Consider the following 12303-nt stretch of genomic DNA (forward strand, 5'->3'; position numbering starts at 1 on the left):
TTGATTTCTTTCATCAGTGTTTTATAGTTTTCTATATATAGGTCTTTAGTTTCTTTAGGAAGATATATTCCTAAGTATTTTATTCTTTTCGTTGCAATGGTGAATGGAATTGTTTCCTTAATTTCTTTTTCTACTTTCTCATTATTCGTGTATAGGAATGCAAGGGATTTCTGTGTGTTGATTTTATATCCTGCAATGTTACTATATTCATTGATGAGCTCTAGTAATTTTCTGGTGGAGTCTTTAGGGTTTTCCATGTAGAGGATCATGTCATCTGCAAACAGTGAGAGTTTTACTTCTTCTTTTCCAATTTGGATTCCTTTTATTTCTTTTTCTGCTCTGATTGCTGTGGCCAAAACTTCCAGAACTATGTTGAATAGTAGCGGTGAAAGTGGACACCCTTGTCTTGTTCCTGACTTTAGGGGAAATGCTTTCAATTTTTCACCATTGAGGATAATGTTTGCTGTGGGTTTGTCATAGATAGCTTTTATTATGTTGAGGTATGTTCCTTCTATTCCTGCTTTCTGGAGAGTTTTTATCATAAATGGATGTTGAATTTTGTCAAAGGCCTTCTCTGCATCTATTGAGATAATCATATGGTTTTTATTTTTCAATTTGTTAATGTGGTGAATTACATTGATTGATTTGCGGATATTGAAGAATCCTTGCATCCCTGGGATAAAGCCCACTTGGTCATGGTGTATGATCTTTTTAATGTGTTGTTGGATTCTGATTGCTAGAATTTTGTTGAGGATTTTTGCATCTATGTTCATCAGAGATATTGGCCTGTAGTTTTCTTTTTTTGTGACATCTTTGTCAGGTTTTGGTATTAGGGTGATGGTGACCTCATAGAATGAGTTTGGAAGTTTACCTTCCTCTGCAATTTTCTGGAAGAGTTTGAGTAGGATAGGTGTTAGCTCTTCTCGAAATTTTTGGTAGAATTCAAATGTGAAGCCATCTGGACCTGGGCTTTTGTTTGCTGGAAGTTTTCTGATTGCAGTATCAATTTCCGTGCTTGTGATGTGTCTGTTAAGATTTTCTATTTCTTCCTGGTTCAGTTTTGGAAAATTGTACTTTTCTAAGAATTTGTCCATTTCTTCCACGTTGTCCATTTTATTGGCATACAACTGCTGATAGTAGTCTCTTATGATCCTTTGTATTTCTGTGTTGTCTGTTGTGATCTCTCCATTTTCATTTCTAATTTTATTGATTTGATTTTTCTCTCTTTGCTCTCCTTTGCTTTTCATTTCTCCTCTTTTCACAGCTATTTGTAAGTCCTCCCCAGACAGCCATTTTGCTTTTTTGCATTTTTTTTCCATGGGGATGGTCTTGATCTCTGTCTCTTGTACAATGTCAGGACCCTCTGTCTATAGTTCTTCAGGCACTCTATCAGATCTAGTCCCTGAAATCTATTTCTCACTTTCACCATGTCATCATAAGGGATTTGATTTAGGTCATACCTGAATGGTCTAGTGGTCTTCCCTACGTTCTTCAATTTCTGTCTGAATTTGGCAATAAGGAGTTCATGATCTGAGCCACGTTCAGCCCCTGGTCTTGTTTTTGCTGACTGTATATAGCTTCTCCATCTTTGGCTGCAAAAAATATAATCAATCTTGTTTTGGTGTTGACCATCTGGTGATGTCCTTGTGTAGAGTCTTTTCTTGTGTTGTTGGAAGAGGGTGTTTGCTATGACCAGTGCCTTCTCTTGGCAAAACTCTATAAGCCTTTGCCCAGCTTCATTCCGTATTCCATGGCCAAATTTGCCTGCTACCCCAGGTGTTTCTTAACTTCCTACTTTTGAATTCCAGTCCCCTGTAATGAAAAGGATATCCTTTTTGGGTGTTAGTTCTAAAAGGTCTTATAGGTCTTCATAGAACCATTCAACTTCACCTTCTTCAGCATTACTGGTTGGTGCGTAGACTTGGAATACTATGATATTGAATGGTTTGCCTTGGAAATGAACAAAGATGACTCTGTCATTTTTGAGGTTGCATTTTGGACTCTTTTTTTTTTTTTTTTTTTTTTTTTACCATGATGGCTACTCCATTTCTTCTAAGGGATTCCTGCCCACAGAAATAATGAGAACATCTTGTATTCAAGCTACGACACAATTTCATTCATCTCACATGCTAGTAATGTTAAAAATTCTCCAAGCCAGGCTTCAGCAGTATTTGAACCATGAACTTCCTGATGTTCAAGCTGATTTTAGAAATGGCAGAGGAACCAGAGATCAAACTGCCAACATCCGCTGGATCATTGAAAAAGCAAGAGAGTTTCAGAAAAACATCCATTTATGCTTTATTGACTATGCCAAAGCCTTTGACTGTGTGGATCACAATAAACTGTGGCAAATTCTGAAAGAGATGGGAATAACAGACCACCTGACCTGCCTCTTGAGAAATCTGTATGCAGGCCAGGAAGTAACAGTTAGAACTGGACATGGAATCACAGACTGGTTCCAAATAGGAAAAGGAGTACTTCAAGGCTGTATGTTGTCACCCTGCTTATTTAAGGTATATGCAGAGTACATCATGAGAAACGCTGGACTGGAAGAATCACAAGCTGGAATCAAGATTGCTGGGAGAAATCTTAATAATCTCAGATATGCAGATGACACCACCCTTATGGCAGAAAGTGAAGAAGAACTATAAAGCCTCTTGATGGAGTGAGAGAGAAGAGTAAAAATATTGTCTTAAAGGTCAACATTCAGAAAACTAAGATCATGGCATCTGGTCCCATCACTTCATGGGAAATAGATGGGGAAACAGTGGAAACAGTGTCAGACTTTATTTTTGGGGTTCCAAAATCACTGCAGATGATGACTGCAGCCATGAAATTAAAAGACACTTACTCCTTGGAAGGAAAGTTATGACAAACCTAGACAGCATATTAAAAAGCAGAGATTACTTTGTCAATAATGATCCATCTAGTCTAGGCTATGGTTTTTCCAGTAAGTATGGATGTGAGAGTTGTACTATAAAGAAAGCTGAGCACTGAAGAATTGATGCTTTTGAACTGTAGTGTTGGAGAAGACTCTTGAGATTCCCTTAGACATCAAGAAGATCCAAACAGTCCATCCTAAAGGAGATCATTCTTGAACATTCATTGGAAGGATTGATGCTGAAGCTGAAATTCCAATATGTTGCCCACCTGATGTGAAGACGTGAATCATTTGAAAAGACGCTGATGCTGGGAAAGATTGAAGGCAGGAGGAGAAGGAGGCGACAGAGAATGAGAATATTGGACTGCATCACTGACTCAGTGGACATGAGTTTGCATGAACTCTGGGAGTTGGTGACAGACAGGGAGGCCTGGCAAGCTGCAGTACATGGATGGGTTCATGGGGTCACAAAGAGTTAGGACAGGACTGAAGGACTGAACTGAACTGAACTATGTCAGGTTTGTCTTGATCAGCACTGTGTAAGCTCTCTGAACAATTTGATCACAATAAATATTCTCATGCTAAAATGTATCTATATAAACAAAAGTATAATGTATAATTTCTTGTAGGACTCAATCATTATCAACAATTTTAAGTATAACACATTAGGTAAATTGCACTGGGTCTTATTATCTCTGTTCTTTAAATGTCATTCTTCAGAAGTTAAATAAGCAAGTATTACCACTTTACTATCATAAAATGAGAAAATATAGCAACTACTAGATCATATAAATTTTACTTGCTTTTACTCTTATTAAGGAAGGTCGTTTAAAATATGGCATAAGATAAAGGTTAAACAGTGTTTCTTTTCCATTCTTACTGGAGCACTGTTTAGCAAGCCTCTAAAGGATTATTTGGGGATTGGGGACAGGAGGAGAAGGGGATGACAGAGGATGAGATGGCTGGATGGCCTCACTGACTCGATGGGCATGAATCTGAGTGAGCTCTGGGAGTTGGTGATGGACAGGGAGGCCTGGCATGCTGCGATTCATGGGGTCGCAAAGAGTCAGACACGACTGAGCGACTGAATTGAACTGAACTGAAAGGAGTATTTAATTCTGTAAATTATTTTTCTTTTTGATTTTCTACTTACTATTCAATGAGAGCCAAAATAACATAAATTTACATGTTACGTTTTGCATGTTGCTTAGTAGAACTACAAAGATTTTCTCTCCTAAAGAAGATATCAGCAAAGGCTATCTAATTTTTGTTGTTTGTTCTTTTGGGTGTGTGTGTGTGTGTGTGTGTGTGTGTGTGTGTGTGTATTCTTGCTTGTTTTATTTTTTCTTTGCTTTTAATTGTGTACAATTGTAAATATGACAGAGGTTTGGATAATTGCTCAGATTCATGAGACTCTATAGAACATATTCAAGTGTTCTAATAAAAGAAAAAATATAGGACAACAAAAGGAGAATTCAGCAAACTTTGAAGGAGATCCAACAGACATCAAACCTTATGTTGCCTAAGATCCTTCTTATTTGCACAAAGATATGCATAGCCTTTGGGTTGAACTTTTAAGATTTGTACAATGAATATTAATTTCAGAGAACCCCAGACAGATATTTTCAGCAGTGTATTTTATGTCTCTCTGGTCACTCAGCCAAGCCAAGTTTTCTAATCTATTACTCCAGGAGAAAGCCATCCATAAATAATCTTTCCTCATACCAGAGGAGCTTCAGACTTGACAGAGTAATCACAAATTATTAGTAAAATAGACCTTATTTCGGCCAAGAATCAAACCAGATATCCCAGCATCTCCAGAGACAAGTATAAAGCTTCCCTCACCTGACTCTAAAACACTCTATCCTGAATAAGAACATTAAAAGGTTATAACTAACACAGCAATCATCTTATTTTAACAATTTCTTAATCCCTATAAATATCTATATAATAAAAAAATTTTTTAACAGGTTTTTTAAATTTCTGTTTTCTTATTGATATGTTGCAGTCTTTTGGAAACACAATATTTTTATGCCACATACTCAAAAATTTTAAAGATTATAAATGGAATTATATTTTATTTCATTCCAAATGTTTTTCCTTTGCCTATCACTTCTTTTTCTTCTATTGCCTTTTTTTTACTGTTTTTTTTTTTTTTTTTCCATAGTTGCTATGTGTCGTTTGACTAAAAGAAAGAGGTTCCCAGACTGTGTAATATGATCCAGGCTCTCATATCCCTTAAGAATGTTTCCAAATTATTTTTTATAGAATATAGTTATAAGAGATAACTCAGTTTATTAATTTTTTTAATTTGTTCTTAAGTAATTATACTTCCACGAGAAAATTTTCCTCAACATAATTTATATTTTTCTCAACATTATAAAAATATTTTCCTCATCATTATTTAGAAGCAAAATCTCATAGGGGTTGCATGAAACACAGTGACAGACTCTCTTGTAATATTTCTGTTCATAGCTGTTACATTCATTTTCTCTTATCTTCTTTAATCTTTATTCCCTTCACTTAACAATAAGGCATCCATAATCCTTTCTTCCCACCTTAGCTTTTTAGCAAAGATGCTTGTTGTGAGGACTCTTTCTTTAATAACGATCTCTTTGAGAAACTGAGGTTCTTCATTTCACTGTTTTCCCACTGTTAAGTAGATGGATTACGGAAGTTAGGTTCAATGCTTCAACTTGATGTGAAATACAGTATATTTATTTGTTGCATAAAGTAGGTTTGGTCTTAGACCATTAAAAATACAACCTAATTTTGAAAATGTTAAAAGATATGTTGAAAAAGTTGAAGTAATAAATAGATTGTGACTTAGAGATAATAAATTTTAAAATTAAGCAATTTTTAACATGGCTCCTACATATAAGCCATTCTTTTAGAGGCTCTGCATATAATATTGAAGGGAACACATACAAGCTTTGTTGCCACAAAATTTACAGTTACATCAAAGGAAACAGAAAACACATAGATAAATAAACTTTTTTTTCTCAAAAAAGGTTTATGAAGAAAAATATTTCAGAGAGAGGATAAAAATGCACATAGGGAGGTTGCTGCTGCTGCTGCTGCTAAGTCGCTTCAGTTGTGTCCAACTCTGTGCGACCCCATAGATGGCAGCCCACCAGGCTCCCTTGTCCCTGGGATTCTCCAGGCAAAAACACTGGAGTGGGTTGCCATTTCCTTCTCCAATGCATGAAAGTGAAAAGTGAAAGTGAAGTCGCTCAGTCTATCCGACTGTTAGCAACCTCATGGACTGCAGCCTACTAGGCTCCTCCGTCCATGGGATTTTCCAGGCAAGAGTACTGGAGTGGGGTGCCATTGCCTTCTCCAACATAGGGAGATTAGGTAACATTAATATTTTTTCATGGAGTAGTGAATGAAGAAGTGTGTCTGCGTGCTTAGTTGTGTCCAACTCTTTGTGACCCCATAGACTGTAGCCCGCCAGGATCCTCTGTCCATGGAATTTTTCAAGTAAGAATACTTCGAGTGGGTTGCCATTTCCTACGCCAGGGGATCATACCTAAATAACTAACTCACTCAAGGATCTCACCTGTGTCTCCATCTCCTGCATTGGTAGGAGAATTCTTTATCACTGAGCCACCTGGGAAGCTGTCTCAATAATGTGTCATTTGAACAGACACTTGATGGAAGGAGAGGTAAAAGCTTTGAATTTACTTCAGAGAAGAGATTCCACCTAGAGGGAAGTGTGACATGATTGCCAGAGCATGCTTTGTATGAGACATGAGCAAAGAGCAGTAAGGTGGTGAATGACTAACCTAAAGCAAGAAAATAAAAGTCTGGTAGAGTGATCAGATCAGAGAATCAGTGAAGAAGCAGACATGTAGGGTCTCATAGGCCAGTTTGAGAGATGGAAGGTCACTGAGGAGTATAGAGTAGCTGTAACCTGATCTGATTTGAATTTTAAAGCAATTATTTTGACACGTGGAGAATGAACAGAAGAGGTGAGGTAAGGACAAACAAAAGGTGACTAGTTTGGGTGTTATTACAATGAGACAAATAGTGGCTTGAACAAGAATGTTGTTGGCATATTTGGTGAGAAGTGGTTGGGATCAGAAAATTTGGAAAGATGGAGCCACAAAAACTTGCTGATAATTTGAGCATAGGAAATGAAACAAGGAGACCACTATAGCAAGATAACTTTAGAATTTTTTTTGAGTAATCTGAAAAATTAGGCTGTCATTTGCTGAGACTGATAAAGAAAATTTGAGTAGGTGAAGGTTGGATCAGAAGTATAATTATATATAAGTGTACTTCAGATTTCTATCTGTTATATATATATATATATATATATCTTAAAATTTTACTCTAATTTTGTATTTCAGAGAGAGTCAGGGAAAAAAATGAGAGAAGAAGAGTGCAGGCAAAGGAAGTGAGAGAGTCACTGCTAAAAATAAAGATTTTTGAAATATACAGTTAAAAGTGAAAGGATGATCTAGGTCAATAAAACTTATTTTCCTGAGTCAATATTTCTGGATGATCATGGGAAATTAGTTGGTTTATATGATTTATAAAGAGACTCATTTTTATAGGGCCAAACACATTTTTACAGTGTTTGGAGAGGCAATATCTTAGGATCCATTTGGTTGTTCTAATTTAATAGCACATTGTATGGATGAAAAGAAATATGAAAAAAATCCATTTGATATTTACAATGGTAGCCTGGCTTAGTCTCAGATTTCATTTTGTAAGCTCATCTTTGTTTTGGGTAAAACTCATTTTCAGAAGAGAAGTGGTGGAAAGGAAACAATAATACATAAATATTTCCTATAAACTTCTATGGATGTCTTCATTGTTACTGATGAAAACACAACTCTGACATTTGAAGTTACGAGTTTCTGAATTTATACACTGGGAAACCAATCTCTACTGAACTACATTTTTACTAACATATTTTGCAAAAAAAAACACACACATTCTCATAAAAGATTCCAGCTGCTTTGCTGAATTTTCAAACATCAGCTAAGTCAAGCACCCCACTAGTCACAGGTGACAAATAATGCTGGAACATCTGCTTGCTAACAATATAATCTGGCTCATTTACTATCACTAGTTTCCTGGTATTGTGCCCACTGGAGATGTTCAATAAATACTGAATGAAATGTTTCTACCTGTTGAGAAGAATAAATAAACCTATGGAGAGAGGGGAGTAATAATACCATGACTTTTCTTTTTTTTCTTTAAGAAGAATAAAGTGCTGGCCTTGTGACACTTGTGTACTATGTGGTCATTATTGTGTTTTGGTAGCATGGTCTGAGTTTAGGATGAAGTCTAGTGCCGTTTACCCAGGAAATCTAAAATAGGTCAATGCCCCTGAGAATGTTTCTTGGGTTTGAGAGGATGATAATTTCAATTTCTCCTCAGTTTGTTTCCAGAGTAAGCAGTGATCCAAATGATTAAACTTCTACCACTGGGGATAGTTAGAATTCAGTTTCAGCTAGCTGTGAATGAATGAACAAATTGCAAGCCGTTTGGCTTATTGCCCATAAGAACAGTTAGTTTTAAATGTTCTCAGATAAGGCACTGAAAATCCAATAAAATAAGACACGTTATTTTCCAAAGATATAACAAAATAGAGTTTAAATTAAAATGTATAATTTTAAAGTATTATGGGTTATATTTCAAAATCTTATTTTGAATTATCTAATATAAATACTTTTTTGAAAATCCTGAAAAATGTTTTAATTATTGGTATTTTAATAAAAGGCTTAGATAAAGATTACAGTTACATACAATGCACTTTATTTTTCACTTTTTTTTTCCAGTGTACCTTCAATATACATTAACTTCTATCAGGCAGTTATTTCATAGCATTCTTGTCTCTAACATGCCACACACATACATTCTCTTTCTCTCTCTCTCTCTGTTCCTCTCTCTTTTTTGAGGATTATCTTGCTTCTTATTTAACTGAGAAAATAAAAACAAACAGAATTGAACTTCACTATTGTTCCATTATATTATTAACCTACCTACATTTGTACCCATAGTCTCTGTTTTCCTTCATCTCAGTCTTACTGCTCCTTAGTGCAATGGTCATATGCATGTCATCATGTCATCAATGCCTTTGATTCAGTTATGATCCACTCTCTTATTTGTGATATCACTAGTTCTCAATAAGAATAAAAACACATTGAAATATCTTGTCTTTAAAAAAAAAAAGAAACCTTCCTAACTCCTATCACTCACCCCAGCTACAGTCCCATCCTCTGTTAGAGTAAAGCTGCACTAAATATGTGCCTACATGTGACCTCTCTTGACCACATTCCTATCTGATTTTGTCTTCATCACTCTAGAAGTTTTTCTTGTCAGTATCACTCTACTTAACTTTTCAACAGAATATTTATGTACTTGACTTTTCCTTTCATCTTTAAATACTTTACATACCATGGTTTCTGGGATATAGCAATATTCTGGTTTTCTTTTTTCCTCATTTTTCTGTTTTGACCTGCTAATAGATGTTGGAATAAATTTTGGAGAGATCTTCTATAGGTGACAACTTAAGCTTTAGAAAGGATGAGATTCTTTAATGATTCTGAGGACATTTAATGATTCTGAGGACATGAAAAGAGGCCTCTAGAAATAAGCTCAATAATAAAATGTAAGCAATTTGAAATATGGACTGAAAATTTGCATTAGATTTTAAAATTAAAAGATTAATTTTGGAGATCCTGATACAGAATAATGGTGGTTATAGAATTTAGCATGCCAAAGAAGAAAGTTCAATCAGTTGTCAGTCTCATAGTTCCAAACATTACTATGCATATGAATTACCATAAGACATAGTTAAAAAGAGATTTTGATATCAAGGATCTGGATGTGTCTCTAGAATGTACATTTCTGAGAAATTCCTGGAAAATGATGATGCTTTGCCTGTGGACCAACTCTGAGCAGCAAGAGTTGAGACCTCCTTTAGGAAGTTTTGTCATTAAAATCAAGTAGAGAAGAAGTCAGAGGGTCTTCAGAGACATATAATAAAATATAAACAATTTGAAATATAGACTGAAAATTTGCATTATATTTTAAAGAGAAGTGGGTGGAACTTTTAAAAAGCAATATAGGGTGGAAAATAGAAAAGATGAAAATACATGAGGGTATAGGACAGAAAAATAAGCAAGGGTATATCACTCAGAGCTTGCTGAGAGAACCAGTAGACTTTTTATGCATAAACAGAGGAAGTATATATTTACATGTGATAATATTTTATACTATTAAAACATATATTTGTAAATTATAGGTATTATATTATTTAATGTAATTATATAATTTATACTATAATATGCAATATTATGTTAATTATGTATATTAAACATAAATCCAAATAAGTATATATATATTTAAAGAGATTTATTACCACAAATTAGCTTCATGTTCGTGGGGAAATGTTAGGCAAATTTGAACTCTACAGAGCACACTATAAGGAAGGTAAGAGGTAAACTCTTGGAAAGGGGTTATACTATAGTCCAGAGATGGAATTTCCCCTTTAGCAAAACTTCAGTTCTGCTCTTACATCATTTCAAATGATTTGATTAGTCTCACTCAGATTATCCAGGATAATCTACTTTTCTTGTTGTTCAGTCACTAAACTATGTCCGAATTTTTGCAACCCCATGAACTGCAGCACACCAGGCCTCCCTGTCCTCACTATCTCCTGGAGTTTGCTTAGACTCACATCCATTGTGTTGATGCCATCCTTAAAGTCAATTAATTATAAATGCTAATCACATATACAAAATAACTGCACAGAAATAACTAGATTTGTGTTTGAGTGCACACTTATTGGTTTTTATGTTTGTTTGGTTTTTTGTTTGTTTGTTTGTGATATAAATGAAAGTTATCTATTGAGCATAAAATATGTAAAAAAGAAACTTAATGGAAAATATGTGTTTTACGTGTTGTTGTTCAATAGCTTAATCATGGCCAACTCTGCAGCCCCACGGACTGCAGCATGCCAGGCTTCCCTGTCCTTCACCACCTCCTGGAGCTTGCTCAAACTCGTGCCTATTGAGACAGCGATGCCATCCAACCATCTCATCCTCTGCCGTTCCCTTCTCCTCCTGCCTTCAATCTTTCCCAGCATCAGGGAAAGATTGGGTTGTTTCTTTGCATCAGGTGGCCGAAGTATTGGAGCTTCAGCTTCAGCATCAGTCCTTCCAATGTATATTCAGGATTGATTTCCTTTAGGATTGACTGATTTGATCTCCTTGTAATCCAAGAGACTCTCAAAAGTCTTCAGATTTAAATTGAAGAAAGTAAGGAAAATCACTAGGCCATTCAGATATGACCTAAATCAAATCCCTTACACTTATACAGTGTTTTCTGTATAGAATCTAATTTTTGAGATTAAAATCAATAGTTGGCAGATAACTCTCCAGTGTAATAGGAAAATAAGAAACACTAATTAGAAAGTTACTGTCCAAATATTCTCCTGTTTTTAAATTCCCAAATCTTCCCTTGTTCATGTTATTCAGAAAAATACACTCTAGGATTGGTATTACCTATATTTTCCTTGATCTCACATAAAGATATTTCAATTTTTAAAAGTAATTTGAACAAAATAAAATTCAGGTGGTTGGAAGAGATGATATATTAAACATTCTTCTAGGCTTTTTAGTTTCCTCTTTTCTTTACAACAGAGATGCTTAAAAATCAACAGCATACAGTTTCAAATTCAGAATGTTATTAGTTTCTATTCAGAGCTGAAATGTTCAAATGACTAAACATTGATGTATAATCCCTTTATGTAACAATATTGGTAATTATTTTGAATGCATTTTTATATGTCATAGTTTGCAAAACAAGACTTTCACTGGAAAATATTTATTATGTTATTTTTCTTTGCTAATGTAAAAACTCTAATAGACTTTAAAAAAAATCAGTAACGTTTTTTAAGAGACAAGTATGATCTCTGTGTGTCCAAATCTTTACTTAAAAATGTTAATTTAATAGTTTGTCAACTAGAAAGAAGACTATCCATTTAAATATCCTAGTTCACTTTGAAGATTTTCGTGCTCAAGAAGATATACAAAATTCCTAAGATAAATAGAAATGTGAAGGCTTCCAATCCAAAAGTAAAGAACGACATAACCAAATTTCCATTAAAAAATATTATCTGAGTTATAATTGTACAGAAGTCATAAAAGTTATATGTGAAGTTAAAGTTTTGAGTTGCAGAGAGTTACAAAGAACTTGGCCATTTAGAAGTAGAGGTAAGGAATTTTTTTTCTGCCTAAAATAAGGCAGAAAAATAAGTTATAATTTTAAGATAACTGTGTAGTCCTGAGCAATCTTTTTCTATCAAGTTAGTGTTGCATGCATGCTAAATTGCTTCACTCATGGAACCCTGTGGACTGTAGCTCACCTGGGTCCTCTGTCCATGAGATTTTCCAGGCAAG

The sequence above is a fragment of the Ovis aries genome, chromosome 6 (genome assembly GCF_016772045.2).
Source record: "Ovis aries strain OAR_USU_Benz2616 breed Rambouillet chromosome 6, ARS-UI_Ramb_v3.0, whole genome shotgun sequence".
NCBI classification, from domain to species: domain Eukaryota; kingdom Metazoa; phylum Chordata; class Mammalia; order Artiodactyla; family Bovidae; genus Ovis; species Ovis aries.